Here is an 18087-nt window from a genome sequence, read left to right on the forward strand (position 1 = left end):
TCCTCGCGAAGATTGAAAGGAAGGACGCGAATCTCCAGATCACTCTTCTGGATGTTGTGCATTTCCTTGCAATTGCCTGGGATCGCATCGTTCTTACGACCATCGCCAATTGTTTCGCGAAGTGTGGGGTTTTCAAATCCGCTGTGGCTACTGCCTCGCAAGTGCCAGACCCGATTCCCATCGATGTCTGGAATCAACTTGACGTTGACTGTTGCGTTGACGATTTCGTCACCGCGGACGACGACCTCGCCACCTGTGGTCTCCGCACGGTTGAATGAATGAATGAAAACTTTATTTCCACCGAAAAGGAGCCCTTCATCTCCCGCACCCGGCACGCAGGCCGAGGAGCGGGTCAGGAGGGCCCCGCAGGCTGAGGTCAGGTGAGGTTACAAGCACTCTTCATGGCCTCAGCCACCAGGCGGGTCGCGTGCCGCTGAACGGTGGGATCTCCGCTCTGCAGCCAAACCTCCCAGGCTTCTCTACTATCAATGTTAATGAAGGCGCCTGGGGAATCGGCGCATTGCCATGTTATATGATCTAGCGTGCCTTTTTGTCCGCAATTTTTACATTTAGAATCTTCTTCCTCCCCGGTCTGTGTTAAGAAGACCCAGACAGGGCAGATGTAGTTATCGGCTTGTAATCGCCTCCAGATGCGTGCTTCATTGTTAGTGAGACACCGATCTGGGGGAGGGTATACTTTCCGATCCAATTTGTAAGATTCTGTGATCTCATTGTATGCGATAGCGCAATCTTTAATTCCCTTGCATTCGGGCTGTTCTACCGCTGCCCGGTGGTAGAGATCTCGGGCCAGCAGGTGCGCAGCTTCGTTGCCAGGGACAGATTCGTGTGCTGGTATCCATATGATGGATATGGTTCTAGTAATGGGATTTGTGAGAAGAATCTTTTTGGCCTCCTCTGAGATTCGTCCTTTTGCAAAATTCCAGACAGCCGTTTTGCTGTCGCTGATTATAGTTTTGGCCTGTGTACCAGTGCATGCGAGCGCTATTGCGACCTCTTCAGCTGTACTAATGTCACGGGTGCGTGTTGAGGCCGTAATTTTAGGTGCACCTTCTCCATTTACTACTGCCGAGACAGCTGCTCCGTGTCGTCCGCATGATGCGTCTACATAAGCAACTTCATCGACTGCTTTGCGTTTCATTCTTTTAGCGATGGCTTTGGCTCTGTGTTCTCTGCGTTCTTTGTTGTAGTCTGGGTGCATGTTTCGAGGTAAGGGTGGTACCAGTATGTGTTCACTTATGTTGGGTGGGATAGATGTTTTTGTCTGTGGGCCTCGGTCTGATTGGAGTCCGACACAGTCTAGGATGGCTCTGCCTGTCTCCATCTGACTTAGTCTTTCCAGTTGAGAGATTCTGACAGCTTCAGTGAGCTCTTGCCATGTATTATGAATCCCCATTTTCTCCAGCTTCTCTGTTGATGTGGAGACAGGGAGGCCTAGTGCGCGTTTGACGCATTTTTGAATTATGACGTCGATTTTTTCACGTTCTGTCTTTTTGAGATTGAGAAAAGGTGTGGCATAACATATGCGACTGATGATGTAGGCCTGAGTCATTTTGAGAAGACTACGTTCCTTGAGACCGTGTCCTCTAAGCGCTACTCTTCTGAATATGCCCGTAACTTGGGCTGCATAGTTCTCCAATTTTTTGATGGTGTTTGTGTTCTGCCCTCTTGCTTGGAGGATCATTCCTAGGATTCTAATTTCCTCTACTTGTGGAACCGGGTAGTTTTCAACATTTATCTTTATGTCTGCTTTATTCTTCTAATATTTGGGGTTGTAGATGAATAGTTCTGACTTTTGCGGCGAGCAGGATAGACCGCGTTCCGCAGCATACTCAACCACCTTATTTGCGGCAGCCTGGAGTTAGTTCTCTATTTCTGCGTCGCTACCTTTATTTATCGAGAGATTTATGTCATCTGCGTACATGCTAAATTTTAAGTCCGGTACAGTGCAATCCACTTATAACGATATTGAGAAAATGGGAAAATCCGATCGTTATAACAGATTATCGTTATATCTGGACCGGCAAAAAAAAAAAGCAAAAGAGCGCACATGCATTTGCCCGTGCATGCAGACTTGCCTACTTGCCAGCGACGATTCAATCGGATAAAACAAAGCTAGTCACTAAAGAACACTCAACACTTTACTGCTGTAATATATATAAAGGGAATAAATAACTTAATCTCGCTTAAAGAAGTCGGAAATCCGCGCTTGCTTGAGCAGCAGCTGACGCTTGATAATTTCTGTCTGCATAGTCTCCAGTTGTTGTGCGTACATGTGCGGCAGTCCTGTAGCATGGATGAAGCCTATCAGCGACTGGATGGACTGTACGGCACTTCGTGACGACAATGGAGCTGGCGTGGTGGTGTCGCTGCCATCGTTGTCCATGGTGCCGTCATCGTCGTCACTATTTTCACCATCGCTCGATGCCGCTTTTTGTCGCTGCTCCTCGGCAATGGCCTCATCGGTAAATTCCTCACACGAAGCAGCAGCGCTGTCAGCGTTTAAAAAGTCGTCCAAGAGCGCTCCGCCGGCATTGTCGGAAGATGCAACATGATCCCATAGTGCACACACATCGGCAGTTTCGGGGAGCAAGTCATCTGTATTTGTCCCTTCTGAGACCGCACAGTCGTGGCGCACGAAGCCTGCTTTTCTAAAGCAGTTCTGGATTGTGGACTGCTTCACTTCGTACCATGCACCATACACAAACCGCACCGCTTCGATCAAGCTCACCTTCAGGTGAGCAGGCCCGGAAGCATCCTCTGGCGATCCCGAACGGTCTATTTTTAAGATCAGCCATTCGAGCATACGACGTCTAAAGAGGGCCTTGGCAATTACGCCTGCGTCCATGGGCTGCAGACCTGCAGTGGTGTTCGGGGGCAGGAAGAGCAACTCGACAGACGTCAGCTTCACACTGATGCTGTGTGCTGTGCAATTGTCGAGGACTAGAACCACTTTCCTCTTCTTTTGCTCCATTAGGCCGTCAAATTCAAGCAGCCATTCCTGAAACAGCTCGAGAGTCATCCACGCTTTCTTGTTATTCCGATAGCGGACCGCAATGTGATGGTTCCTGAAGCAGTGGGGCCTCTTCGATTTCCCAATCACAAATGGCTTCAGACGCTCGCTACCGTCCATGCTGGCGCACAAAAACACAGTCACTCGGACCTTTCTGTGCTTCCCACCGCTGCACGGATCTTCTTTGAGAGCGTGTGTCCTTGAAGGCAGCATTTCGTAGAAAAGCGCTGTCTTGTCCCCATTGAAAATGTCCTTCGGTTCATAGCGCTCCAACAGCTCGGGCAGTTTCGTCGCCAGCCACTCGTCTTTCGCCGACACGTCCAGCGAGGCAGCTTCCCCGACCACGTTTCTATAAACGATGCCGAGGCGATTTTTGAATCTTTGGATCCATCCTCCGCCGGGCTCGAAGTTTTCACGTCCCAGAAGAAAAGCGAATTTCTTCGCCTTTGCACAAAGAATCGGTCCTGTGATGGGAACATTCTGGTTGCGAGCGTTCAGGAACCACTGGTAGAGACTCTCTTCCACATCACTGTACAAAGGGTCTCTAACCCTCTTTCGCTGGTCGTCGTGGCCGCTGGAGCCGGCTTTCTCGAGGACATCTGCAGCCTTGATTATGGTCGAAATCGTCGACTGCGAAAGCCCGTACTTTTTAGTGAGGCTTCCCACCTTGAAGCCCTGCCGAAAATCCTGGTGAATTTGGTGCTTCACCTCGAGAAAGATCGCCTTCTGCTTAGTCGGCGCCATCTTCCACGTACAACGGCCAAGGACGCGCTCCCCTTCTCCCCACCTTCTCTCTTCAGCGATTGCGATGATGATGGCACTCGCTTCCAAAGGCCGTACGCATCGCCTCCTTGCGGATTTCTCCACAACGGTCTATTTGCGGCACTTTTCGCGTCATTCTAATCAAATAATTTTATTTTTCGCAAATATTCATAAGAAATTTGCTAGTAAATATTTTCCAGGCGGTCAAAATTCTATCGTTGTATCCGATATATCGCCGAGAATCGTATCGTTATATGTGGTTTATTTTTACATAGGGGCAATGGGAAAATTGATAAATCTAAATTATTTGATCGTTATAACCGATATATCATTATATCTGGTATCGTTATGAGTGGATTACACTGTATTTGCTTTAGTTGTGCTGGTAACCCTCTCATAGCAATGTTAAATAGAAAGGGAGACAAGACAGAGCCTTGTGGCGTTCCCTTGCTACCCAAGGTGATATTGTGTGATTTGGCGCTTTGAAAGCTCATGGTGACTTCTCTGTCAGTGAGAAAATCTTTGATATAGTTATAGGTTCTGATTCCAACCCCAACTTCTTGGAGACCTTCGAGCACTGCCTTATGCTTGACATTGTCGAAGGTTTTGGTTAGGTCAAGTCCGAGAATAGTCTTTGTATCTGAAGATTCATGTGTTATGATATCATATCTAAGTCTGAGCATCACGTCCTGTGTGCTTAGCCCCGGCCTGAAGCCCACCATTTCGTATGGCCAGAGGTTCTCTTGCTCCATGTATTTGGTAAGTCTCGTCTGAATAACGCGTTCCATTAGCTTTCCCACGCACGAGGTCAGTGATATGGGTCTTAGGTTTTCTAGTTTTGGCGCACAGTTGAAGATATTGCGGAGGAAGTGTCATCACAGCCTGGCATTCCATGCAGTGACGAAGATGACGACGACCAAAGCGTTGATGACCCACCGCCGACGGCAGCAGAAACGATGCACGCCATCGATGTTCTGCGGCGCGCCGTGACCTCCGCCCAATTTTTCAGTTTTCAAAACTCTCTGTTATCAGATCTCGCGGAAAAGAAGGTGCAGAATGATATACGCGATTTCTTCAAACGAAAATAAATATTTCGTACCTGTTGGAAGGCTTGAAAATGGATTTTGCTCGTTTTTTGGTGATACGAAATTTCGGGTGATACGAAAATTTTTGTCTCCCTTTGAATTTCGTATCACCGAGATTCTACTGTACTTCAGCAACTAGATAGAACACACATTGCATTGGGAGTTGGAATTGCATCTCCTGGACCAAATGGTTCTTCAGTGTGTTGGCGTGAAATGCCTGTTATGCCCTCGATGTGAACAGCATAATCTACTTCGCCTTTTCCTTACCACAACTGTGTAAAGGCCTTTCTCTTTCATTGCGCGATTGACCGGCTTAGTGGACAACAGAAAAAGAACTTGGTTACACATATGCAACTGCCATGGCTTGGTTCGATTGCCGCTGTACGCTTTGTATACTGTTCTCCTGCCTGCCTCGTTGCTTCGTGAACGATTTGGCACGTAGCTCCTAATCCTCCTTTCAGGTCGTTTACATACTGGTTAGCTGTTGTTTCCGCATCCTCCATGTTAGCCAGCAGTCCTCTGATATGTGCAGGTGGACCTTCTACCACTTAGCATTAACTAATTCCGGTATGCCTGCGCATGCTTATATGTGCAGCAGTGTTTCGGCTATCCACTCTGCTTGCGACTGTCCTCTGGCATAGGTCGCACGATGTGACATACCTTCCTTACATCTGCCTGTAATCCTGGTTCGAAGAAGTGGGTCACAATGGGGTCAATTGCCTTTTTTTTACCAAGGTGCCCACCATCATCCCAGCATGTGCCGATTCGAGAACCGTATTTTTGTTCTACAGCACTACAAGCTGATTTATCTATGCTGTAGTTCCCGGAGCATATTCTCGGTACACCAGAGCATGAAGAAAGAATGTGAACTGCCTCCCTTACACTCTTGTCTTTTTCTCTTGTTTTTCCACCTTGAAACAACTTGGGAGGCCGCTGTGCTCCTGCTGTTTCTGCCTCATATGGTCGGGGCTGACATCCAGTAGAGTCATAGGCACCCACATTTTGTCGAATTAATCTTTGCATATTTCGGACCAATGTCTGCCTACATGATCAGAATTAAGCTTGTTTCCCGTAAAGTCACAAGATCGTGTGCTGCAACCAAGATTCGTGCATATTGAATATAATACAAGAAGCTGATGAACACATTCCGAATGTTCCTGGACAGACAAGCTTTATTGGCGGACAGCAGAATGATAATTTTGCTGCTTGGTTCACAGCACTCAACGCTTTGTTCCTTTTTTCGCATTAATTTTCTGGTTGCGGCCCTTTGAAATAAAGTGAATCCTTTTAAGGCAATAAAAAGCACGGCTACAGTTTTTGCAAGTACAAGACAGTGCTCTACGCAACTAATCTATGGCACATTCATGCTTGCTTCCTGCAATATGCTGAAAGCAAATCTAGAATGCAGACGGGTTCTGCTGAATTCATGTGTTAGGCTGCTTTCAATAGTTTGAATCAAACCACATAGTGGTTTGATTGGTGGTGTTTACTACACTTACGGTTACAAAGATCGGTGAGCAAGAAAAGGGTGACCTTGTCTTGTGCGTGTTTGACACCCCATCTCCTGTCTTCCTTCCGGTGCCACGCTCTTGCACGCTTCCTCCTCATTCTCTCTCTCCATCGCTCTATGCTCTTGCGGACTGCTCGGGCCGCGTGTCCTCGCTGGAAGTACACATTCACGCTTACCAGCTTTCGTCATAGTGGAGTGCGCTCGGTGTGTTTTTCAGCCCGGTGGCTTTTGAAACTGCACTTCTATACGAGCATGCGATGATACGAATTGTGGCATCTTGCAGAACAATTGTGTTTCAAGCAGCGGCTTCAAAGCCGCAGGATTGAAGCTGAGGGAAGCTTATGTTTTATCGTCGCAAAAAACTGTGCGTCTCACTAAGCGCGTCATGCCTGTGTAGGATGGTGGACTTGGCTGCGTCCGTTCTCGTTCATATAATGTTTAAAGTTCTGCTCTTGTGGCTAGTGACACGCCTGAAATTATATTATTTCCAAATGAGGTTACTTGTTATATCCATTCCCATGTGACGAAATGCACGAGAATTTCATGCTAACACCTAGCGCGCCGGTCATGGTCGTTTGCGCTCACCGCAAGCGCGCACCTCGAGGCGAGGTAGAAGGCGGAGGTGGGATGCTTTGCAGCTGATGCTCTCCACAGCCCACCTTTGTTCTGTAGCCTTTACTGTGCAGCCTTTTCCACCTTTACAATACTAATATAATGTGCACAATGCACCAAGCAGCGTGACACAAGGAATAGGGTGAATTATGTTCAAAATGAAAAGCAGTTTATTAAAATGCTTGAAGAGAAAAAAAAAGAGCGTTAGAGAACTGCAACAAGCTTTGCCTTCTTTCTTTCGCATTGTGCCTTCACTGCAGTTGTTTTCTTGGCACATTACACAAGTACATTGTGAGTGACTAAATAAAAATGTATCACTTTGGCGGTAAATTCATCACATTGCTGTGAGCAGCCAACAATATTCATTCCAGTTTCAGTGAGCCTGTCCAATACCTTCCAAAAAGGTCGCCAAATGCAGCTAGTTTGCTGGCTTTGCTTATGGTATTCTCTACAGTGTTTACACACGCAAACAATTCTTTAGATGGATAAACCAGACAACCTGCCACAGTGCTGTCGTCTCTGGAGCTGGCACATTGTAGACGTGATCACTGGGTATATTGCATAAGTTCAGTGGACAATTTGCACTATCGCTTCCACGTCTTTTAGCACGCGCATCGGCACTTCGACAAGCGATCTTTGTAGCAGTTTTTCATTTCCTGAAATTAAGTATGTAAGGCTTCCCTTATCACGATGTTTTGAGGATGGAGAACACACCTGCTTCATAAAAAAACGCTTGCCAACGGTCTTCAGGCTCCTCTTGCACAACTGAAAATTTCCAGCTTCAAGGCAGTTGCAGCGACGTACCATTCTCGATCATACTTGCAATGTCACGCAAGCTCAAGGCAAGTGGCGTGCGAAATTAGCGCTCACAACACCAATCGCATGCAAGCTCAAGGCAAGCGGCGTACAGAACTAACACAACACCAATCGTCTCTCAGAATCGCTCATTGCACAAAGGAAAAAAGGCCTAGCCTGCCCAGTCTCCCAACTACGCCATAATGATGATGAGTTGAGGCCATTTCCTTTGTAACGGGCGGATATGGCATACATATACTAGCCGGTAAGATTTAAAAAACGAAAAATGACAAAAAAAAAGGAGAAAAAGAGAAAAAGCACAGTCACAAAAAAAGGAAAACATAAAATAGGCACTGTCCAGGGTTGCGCGATAACATCAGCCCATCACTGCTGACACCATCACCATCAGCGCTTTGTCAGTTGCCGAATGTGAAGCCGCCTGTCTTTGGTTGTCCGCAATCTTGCGAGGGTATTGTCCACGACATATTCGCATCAGCCCATCACTGCTGGTCACTGCAACCACTACACCAATCACAGTCAGCGTTTTGTCAGTCGCCACCACCGGAGCAGCCTGTCCTTGGTTGTCCGCACCCTTGCGAGGGTATTGTTTTGACTTCTGTCGCAGCCAAGACCAACTGCATCCGTGAGAGCGGTGCTCTCTGGGTGGGTCGGTTGGAGCCACGCACGATGCAAAATTAGGTGCTCAGTGACCCCTTCTTCCTCCCCACACGCCCAGCAAAGGCCACCTTGCACCTCCGGGCTTGTGTCGAAGTGTCGACGCGGTGCACCAGGGTGCGTAATGCATCCGCGCGCGCCTCGAAGAGGAGCCCACTTCCACCACTGTTATCGTACAGCCTGGTCACTGTGATGGATGTCTTACGTGACCGATACAGCTGCAATGTGGACTTTCCCTGCATAGCCTTCTGCCACTGGGCAGTTTGCTTGTCTTTGACCCATGACCTCACTGCCTTGGCACACTTGATCTCACTGTCCTCCTAGATTAGGTGGACGAAAAAGCCAAATTTGTGTCTAATGCTTTGGACGCGTGAGCACCACGGTGTCCTGATATTTGCGAGGGGGATGTAACGAAACACCCGGCGAGCCCACCTTGCGTCGTCCATCATGCGCAAGCGCTCTTCGAACGCCAGTTTGCTGCTGGCTTCTCTCGCTTCAAAGGAAGACCATCCTGTGTCTCCTTGGATGGCTTCTATAGCCACGCGTTAATGGCATCCCAGGGTAACTCAGCCACCCTCATGTCTTTGTAGACAGACAGACGACAGCATTGGCAAAAGTGAGGTCTGGAACGTGTACTGCCTTCTGTATCTCACGTACCATCATCGGATGGTTACAGCCCCACATGCTGCTTCGTCGAAGCAGACTGCTAGCTCTTCATGAGACCTGGTGAACATGCTCTACGTGAGGGGCCATGATGTCGTCAGACATACTGAAGCATACTCCCAGATACCTATATTTGCTGGCCCACGGTATCAGCTCTCCATTGGGAAGCGTTATCGTTGTGGTCTCGTGAACCCCGGCGAAACACAGTACAGTGAAACCTCGTTATAACGAACAGTTAAAGAATCGCAAAATAATTCGCCATATTCATAATTCGTAATATAAAATTCTGTAGAAAGTACATGCAAGGGCAGCAAAATTCAATCAGAGAAGACACAGCAATTCGGAGGCTGCTTACTTGGGTTAGGTCCATTTATTTAGGCGCAAAGAACTGTGTTATCGCGGCCTGCTTTTTTCCGTTGATCGCGTTTCGTATCACGCCGTGTTCCACAGTTTGCAAACATTCAACAAGGGCAAACCCACTGCCCTCAACAGCACTGCAGTGACGGTGCAGTAAATCCAACGCAGACTTCTTGTGAAGTAGGAATGTTCTCATCATTTGCAGGGTCAGCCTGAGCTTCGTCAGGATGTTCAGAGATTTGTGCAGCGATTTCAATGTCCGTCAGTACAGCCGTGGTCGGTGTAATGTCGTCGCCGCCTACAAAGTCTTCTACAGTCATTGTTGCGGGCATGTCACCAACATGACAGGAAAAATCGTTCCACGCCTCATCGAGTTCGCGGAGCTCTGCTTCTGCTTCGTCGGCATCGTCAACATTGTCAGCATCGTCACTTGCTGCACGGGCCTCTGCTGGAACAAAGCCTGCATGCTGAAAGCAGTTGGCAATCGTTTCACCTTTCACATTGTTCCATGCCGCTTTAAGCATCTGGATTGCCCCCAGCAAGTCAGTCTTCAAGTACTGCTTCATACGAAGCTTCACGAGAAGAGTGTCAATCAGTCTCCTCTTGTAAATTGCCTTGAAGGCCCTGATGACTTCCTGATCTAAAGGCTGCAGCTTAGCTGTAGCGTTAGGCGGAAGAAAACGAACTTCAATGTTATTGAGTGCGACATCTGTGTTGTGTGCGGTACAGTTATCAACGAGGACGCACACTTAGCAACCCTCGTGCACAAGCTCGCAGTCCCAAGCATGCAGCCACTTCGCGAAAAATTCACGCATCATTCAACGTTTGTGTCTCATGTCCAGTGGTGGAGTTTCATCCAAAGGCACCCGAGTCCGCCGTCCCGCCTTTCGTCAGATCGCTTGTTTGGGGAGTTGTAGTCTTAAAAAAATACAGAGATGCCAGCCCAGCCGCTGTCTTAATGCCTCCGCTGTGCTTGCGTTGTATGCCATACCTTGCGTCTCCGACTCCATCACCCAGCCTTGGACTCTTGGACTCGTTTTGTTGCATGCAGCTTTCATTTTTGCATTCCACTGCTCACACCTATATGCAGAGCGCATCATGAGGAAGGCCGGTCTGGACGAGTCTTCAGCTGGAGTGAAGATTGCTGGAAAACATATCAACAACCTTAGATGTGCGAATGATACCACTTTAATGGCAGAAAGTGAAGTGGAACTCAAGAGACTTCTGATGCGCATACAAGAAGAGAGTGAGAAGCTTGGGCTTAAACTGAACATTAAAAAGACAAAGATCATGGCGTCTTGCCCTATCAAGTCCTGGAGCATCAATGGACAAGAAGTGGAAGCTGTGACAGATTTTCTGTTCTTGGGCTCCAAGATTACCTCGGAAGGAGACTGCAGCCATGAAATTAGGAGACGCCTGCTTCTGGGAAGGAGAGCAATGGTTAGCCTTGACCGCTTAGTAAAGAGCAGAGACATTAGTCTGCCAACCAAGATCCGTATAACTCGTGCTATGGTCTTTCCAGTTGTGATGTATGGATGCGAGATTTGGACTGTGAAAAAGGCTGACCGCCGAAGAATTGACGCGTTTTAATTGTGGTGCTGGCGAAGACTCTTGAGAGTTCCTTGGACTGCCAGAAGATCAAATCAGTCGATATTGTCGACCATAAACCCTGACTGCTCATTGGAGGGTCAAATTCTAAAGTTAAAGCTCAGCTACTTTGGTCATCTGATGAGAAGAGAGGAGTCGCTGGAGAAAGATTTGATGTTGGGAAAAGTTGAGGGTCGCCGGAGAAGGGGTAGGCAGCGAACGCGATGGTTAGATGGCATCCTCGAGGCACTGCAGATGAAGTTATGTGATGTTAAGAAGATAGTGAGAGACTGGAAAGCGTGGCGTGACATGGTGACCAGAAAAACAGCACAGTTTAAGATCTATTTGCACCGGAATGGAATGTTTTATGGTCATCAAATTAAGTTAAAATCCTACAGTTTAAGTTCTATTAGAGTATAGCAACTTCAGAAGCACCGCTTTGTCAAACAAGAGAATTTTGTCTAGGTTTTTCGTGTTTCTGCAACTCTTTCGTAAAAATTCAGTGGTCTGAAACTTTTTGAGCAGTTAGCTATGGAGTGTTGTAGCCCTGTGGCAGAAAGAGGTGTGAACAGTGATTTGAAACCAGAAAGTCATACACTGGATTTTTCAGCCTCTCACGAGCTCTGTAATGGTTTTATGCAGCTTGTCGACCAGTTTTTGCTCTTTCATGTTTGTAATGGTCAGGCATGTTTTGTAGTCTTGCAATCACTTTTAAGCCCTGTGATGGTTAGACGTTTTGTATGAACTAGGAATAAACTCACCCATTGGTCTGGTCCTGTTAGTGATGTTTTATCGCTTTCTGTGTTTGCTGAGCTGTGGAGTCATGAGCTTTGCTTCAGCTGGATCTTCAAACCGTGAGAGTTCGTCTCTAGCCTGGTGATCTCTTACCTTGATTTGCTGTCGCCTCTTCATGGTTGCTTTTCTTTTTTTTGGTAAGCTGGTTAATCCTCCAACTTCAGTTATATACAACTGGATTTTTTAAGCATTTCATTAGTCTAACAGTTGCCATTGTTATTACGCTTAACCTGACTCCAAGTGTAGGTATTAATCCAGTTAAAATACTTTGGGAGTGCACAGCATATTTTTTTCACATTGATTCATATTATTTTGATTTTTCGATTTGCTGATTTTTTAAATTTTGTTTTCATGCTGATTTTTGTTTTGAAGTTGATTTTCTTTTCATGCACTGAAGGAGATCAGTACTGTGAACATTCATGAATGAGTGTTGAGTAATAAATTCTCATAGGTTGCAGCAGAAAATCTGCCGTACCCCTAGCATTTCCTTTACTCCTTTAGACAGGCGGAATGTATAATGGCACCTTACCTATTGTACTTTTGTGGCTTGTCTGCACTACTATAAATGACCGTGTCTATACCGTTTGTTGTTCTAGGATGAGCTTACTTTTTGGATGACATCACATCAGTGAATTGACATGTGATTATGTAAAAAGGAATGGCGTATTGTTGACATCATACTGCTGAATAAAATTACTTTTTTTGTCACATTTTTCTGGATGTAGCTTTCTTTTATATTTCACGATCCTTCCATTTGAACTTACCACTTTGCTGGATGGCCATTGATGCAGGTAAAACACAACAAAGTTATTTTGGATGTGATATAAAACGTGAAGAATTATGAGTCTGGTAGAAACAAACATTGAAAGGTTTACAGGAGTGTTTGCAAGCATATTTCATTCTATTGCCATTTGGACCTTTGCTTTATGCAAACCGACTTGCTGCCTTTATTCTCTCATTGCAGTGTCTCCTTTTTCTTGCAAGTAATTTGGTGTTTTTGGGGGTGCTATTTTTTCTTTCAAGTCTGACTTTTATAACCATTATATAAAACTTGTATTTGCATTAACAATGCATGCTTTGACCCCACCTTATGCAGGCAAATCTCCTAGCGTATTGAACAACACAATTCTGGAAGTAAATAGTAAATGAATTATTTTCCCTTATATGTGTCGTGCATTTACATCCCAGTACCTGCATTACCAAATTCAGCTAACAATCTGTATGATAGAAATTAAAATAATGGATCTTTCAGAGCTGTTTTTTTTTCTACTACATGCAAACAAAACTTGTAGTAGATCTGCTCACAAGTTATAAAGCACAGAGACAGTGGAAATGGGGTCACAGAAGTTGCTTTTATTCAGACAAAGTATTGCGGGGTGCAAGGCAAAAGGTCAATGTGCTCTACCTGGAAGGAACCAGCTACAATGCTTTAGGCATACATCACAGCCAGTGGAGCATGACCATCATATACAGTGACTTCTATTGTCATTTGTACACTTATCTAACACCATCTGAGAGTGTTGTCTGGGGTGGATTGATGACACCTGGTGACATGATTATGACATTAGGCACTAGAAGGCAATGTCCAGAGCAAGCATGTGCACCATGGGGTAGTGTTTTAAGCATAGGGCCATACACAAATGACACATACATGCTCAGTAATGCACTACAATTTGCATGCTCTAGACATACTTGAGCATCTAAAGCCAACCATCAGGCAGTTCTTTTCGCATCAAAAGCATTCATCCACCAAGCGACTCCTTGATTAAAACGAACTAAAATTTCCGTAGTACCTAGAGCTGGGAACCAGCTGGGCTCCTGAATGTTCCCATGTACAGTTTATTTTTTACTAAAATCACGAGCTGGAGATCAAAGAAATCTACTGTTCCGCATTGTTTTTCTGGTTTTTGTGACTTGCTACCATTCAGGCAATGCCAAAGACTTTCAGTAATATGCAAGAGATTAGAAATGTTTAAGCTATATCATTCATAATGCATGAAGTTGTGGTCAGTGTGTTTGCTTGCTACAGAACAAATAGTGGTTTATTAAGGAACAGCAAAAACATCCAAAAATGAGGAGAAAAAGGAAAAAAGAATTGGCTAGCCAACTACCAGTGACACAGTGAGAATAATGCATGCGCGTAATGCATATACTGTAATTGATCTGATTAATCAGTTTTACCCATCCAAGCTGACTAAGGCTATAAGTAATAGGGTGTAGGTAAAAACGTCCCCGGAAAAAACGTCCCTGGAAGAAACGTCCCCAAGGCCAAAACCGGCCCTGAAAAGGGTTTCTTCCGGAACTCGCATGAAAAAAAAAAAAAATTATGCCATTTTTTCTTAGCTTTCAGTTAAATGTAGTCATCATTTGGAACCAGCGTCCACTTAGAGAGGTACAAGCGGATCGGCGTATGGTAGTCTCGGGGAACCGCCCAAAGCAGAAGACGTCACTAGAATTATTTTCCAGACCTTCTGGCGAAAGATTCAACCGTTCTTCTGATGCTGGTGTAGAATTGTGATAAGGGTGATGATGGTATACGCAGGACGAAGCTTAACCGGTCGTGCATCTCGGACCTATTAAAGCATAGCGCCAAGCTTCTCCGGTAAAGCCGGTGGTCAGCTCCTCTTTTCCCCACACACAAAGTGAAGACGAGGCGCTTTCACTGGTTTACCGCTGCCATAATTTTTTTTGTCATGAATTCCCGCACCAGTTCGATGTTCGCGGTCAATTCCAAGCCGACAGGTGAAACCGCTGTAATAAAGTTAGCATGCATCATTCATCATTGCAGCTCGCCACGGGGAAGCGCAGTCTACGTCCTATAGCGCAAGACTTCAGCCCCGTTCGGGGACATTTTTGCCGGGGACGTTTCTTCCGGGGACATTTTTTCCGGGGACATTTGTTCCGGGGACCTTTTTCCGGGGACATTTGTTCCGGGGACGTTTTTTCCGGGGACGTTTTTACCGGATCCCGGGAGACGCCATAGTGGAAGGCTCCAGAAATTTCCACCTCCTATGGTTCTTTAACGCGCTCTGGCATCGCAAGTACACTCTGTGTCACCCTTCTGTAGACTCGATCGGGCGCGCACTTGCCCGCATAAAAATCGGCATCTCGTCGCTTCAAAAGGCGGCGCTTGTACTACGGAACTAGATCCACACAGACCTAAATAAAGCTTAGCGCGTCGTTGCATACTACTGCCAGGAACGAAGCCATCAAAACAAACCATGCATGTATACATACGTCGATCCACTCGGTCGGAGTTACCGTCACAGCGGCAGTTTGTTGTGCTAAAAAAAACTGATTTATTTATAGGAAGGGAAAGGCGCGGTAACTGTCTCACTTGTTTTTCTGTGGACACCGCAACCGCGCCGTAAGGGAAGGGAGGAAGTTGGGAGTGAAAGTGGAAAGAGAGAAAGAGGTGCCGTAGTGGAGGGCTACGGAGTAATTTCGATCACCTGGGGATCTTTAACGTGCGCTGACATCGCACAGCACACGACGCCTCTTCGTTTCGCCTCCATCGAAACGCAGCCGCCGAGGTCGGGTTCGAACCTGGGTACTCCGGCACAGTAGTCGGGCGTTTGGACCGAAGGGGGTTTGGACCGTTAATTAAACTACTGAATGAGCGGTTATCGGGAACGCACGAATTCGTTGAAACAAATCTTGTGCATACAGTAGTTCCACCGCAATTTCACCATCACGTTTATTGCAAAGCGCGTTCAGTGGATTTTTTTAAAAAAAGCAGCACTCGATAAATTCGAGTAGAGATCGTTCCTGACTGCACTCCGATGACCGTATGTCTTACATTTTCGCGGTGTACCATGTATAGGGTTTCGCTCGTTCAATAAAAATACATTTTCTCATTCGGACGCCTCAGCCGAGACGCTGCTTGAGAGAGCACCTTAGTGACGCATCTGTGTTGTACACATACACGAATCAGTTTTCAAGGAGAGGCTACGCCGCGCCACACGAGCCTACGGCAGTGTAATCGTCTTTTCGAGCGTTAATCTAGTCGCCGAAGGTTGGTTATCGAAAAAAAAAAAAGCGTTTGCAGGACGGAGCGTCTCAAAGAGCCTCTTCCTACTACCCACTGCACTAACGGAAAGTGGGCGATTTTCGTTAATTCGCTTACAGAAAACGCGACCGCCGACTCAAATGGCAGTTTATTGGCAAACATAAACATCAGTCCATTGTATGTGTGTACGAAATTTGCTCAATGCAAAAAGTTTTTCACATTCACACGAATGCTTGAAGCCTTTTCTGGGTTGCCATTGCTACAGGCGACGCAGTTAGCGTTCCAACACTTGCCGCGTTCACAGTGTTTTGTTTATTTTTAAGTTGCGCGCACAGTCTTTTTTTGTTTATTTTTAAGTTGCGCGCATAGCAACAACCTAGCAACGGGGAAAATTACCACGTGACTCACGCTGGCCTATATAAACGGCGGAGGAGAGAGTTTCATTAGTGCTACCCGCAATGTGCGCATGTGCGCGTGTGACGCTGTGCTGCAGTATTTAATGCCTAAGGATTTGTTCATTTTGTTTGCACGCAAGCTTCCCTGCTTCCCGTACTACGCAGAGGCCTCGTCGCCGGAATATTGGTGAGTAGTGTTTCGCTTGCGATTGAGTAAACCCCCTAAAAGTCACGGACGGGCTTCAGCGCAGAGTTTCTCTCCGTAGGATTTTTTTTTTTTCTAGACGATTAGGTCGGGACGGTTTATTTCTTGGAAGGACAAAAAGAGGTCGTGCTGTCGACTTGTCATCGAAAAGGGGCCAGCATTCGTGGGCTCGCCGATTAGTAGCGCATTTGGGAACCAGAATTGCGCGTGAATTTTGGCGCGCCGTTACGGGTTTTAATTTCCGCGGCGGGTTGAGGGATAACGCGTCCTGCCTTTTCCCTGATGCTTGCTAGGCCTAATTGCACGTTCCGGTAGGTGTATTCCCGCGTTCGGCGTGCGTTCTCGAAGATGTCTATTTATTGCTCAGTTAAGATAGTCTATTTATTGCTCAGTTGAGATAGTCTATTTATTGCTCAGTTTTAGCGTGTCACCTCGGTACGTTAATAATGTGAACTGGATTTCTTGCGTAGCAATTTCATTTTGAGAATTTTTCGGTGCAGCGCGGGTTTGAATCGTCGTCGAACGCGTTGGGGAGCAAGCGCTCCAAACTGACAAAAGAAAAACGTTATTCGAAAGAAAACGGTGTCTGGCGGAGAGTTTTGTTTCAGGAGAGCACTCTCGTCTTAGAAATCATTCCCGACTGCCGGAAATTTGTCTTGGATTTAGCGTTTGCTCGACTGAGCGTTCGAAGATTGCACGCAAGCGAGTGACCCCGACGTGGTGGTGCAGTGGTTAGTGTTCCCGACTACCGTGCCCAGAGATGCGGGATCGAATCCCGGCCGCGGCGGCAGTTCTTTAGAGGGAGGCGAAAAGCGAGGCGCCCGTGTGCTGTGCCATGTCAGTGCACTTTACTCCAGGTGGCAGAAATTTCCGGATCTTTCACTATGGCGTTTCCCATAGTCCGAGTCGCTGTGGGCCTTAAACCCTATAAAAAAAATCTTAACGTAGCGAACTGAAGAAAGTTGCTTGAGCGGACGCTTGCAAAAAAGTGGTTTGCAAGGCGGGTACCATTTATAGGAATTACGCTCTATTTGTCGCAGGCATTGAAAAACACATGATGCCCGGGGTTACAAAAAAAGTTATTTTCGCTCAAGTATAACTTACATTTTTTTTTCGTTCAAATTGGCTGGTTGATTCAATGGAAACCGCCACGAAAACGCTATTTTTTGAGGAATGTGAATGTAAACCTCCTTGCTATTCTTTTCGAATATTTCTAATGATGGAATTACAGCCGCTACCCCGCGCGTTGATTGAACGCGTTTACTTAGATGCCACTTGGCGTTGCATTAGAGTAGCGCTTTTGAACGCATTGTTCCAGAACTTCATCGCTGTTCTTGCCTGATTGCACCGTTCCGTTTGCATTCTTCTGGGGCGTTAATTATTCATCATTTCGTGAAGTTATCTACAATGCAGGATTTATTTAAACCAGTAACCTGTGTGGCGTTCGAGTGTTGTTTACCTGCATATTTATGCTCTCGGGTTTTGGCATGACTGCTTTCTTTATATATTTCAAACATAATTCTGCTTGGTCGGAAAACGAACGGAAATGTCTTTGCCGACTATGATTGGTCAACGGTTGCCGACGAAGCAACGAATCGCCGGGCAG

Source organism: Amblyomma maculatum, chromosome 8 (assembly GCF_055883805.1).
Source record: "Amblyomma maculatum isolate TAMU_Amacu chromosome 8, ASM5588380v1, whole genome shotgun sequence".
In the NCBI taxonomy this organism is placed as follows: domain Eukaryota; kingdom Metazoa; phylum Arthropoda; class Arachnida; order Ixodida; family Ixodidae; genus Amblyomma; species Amblyomma maculatum.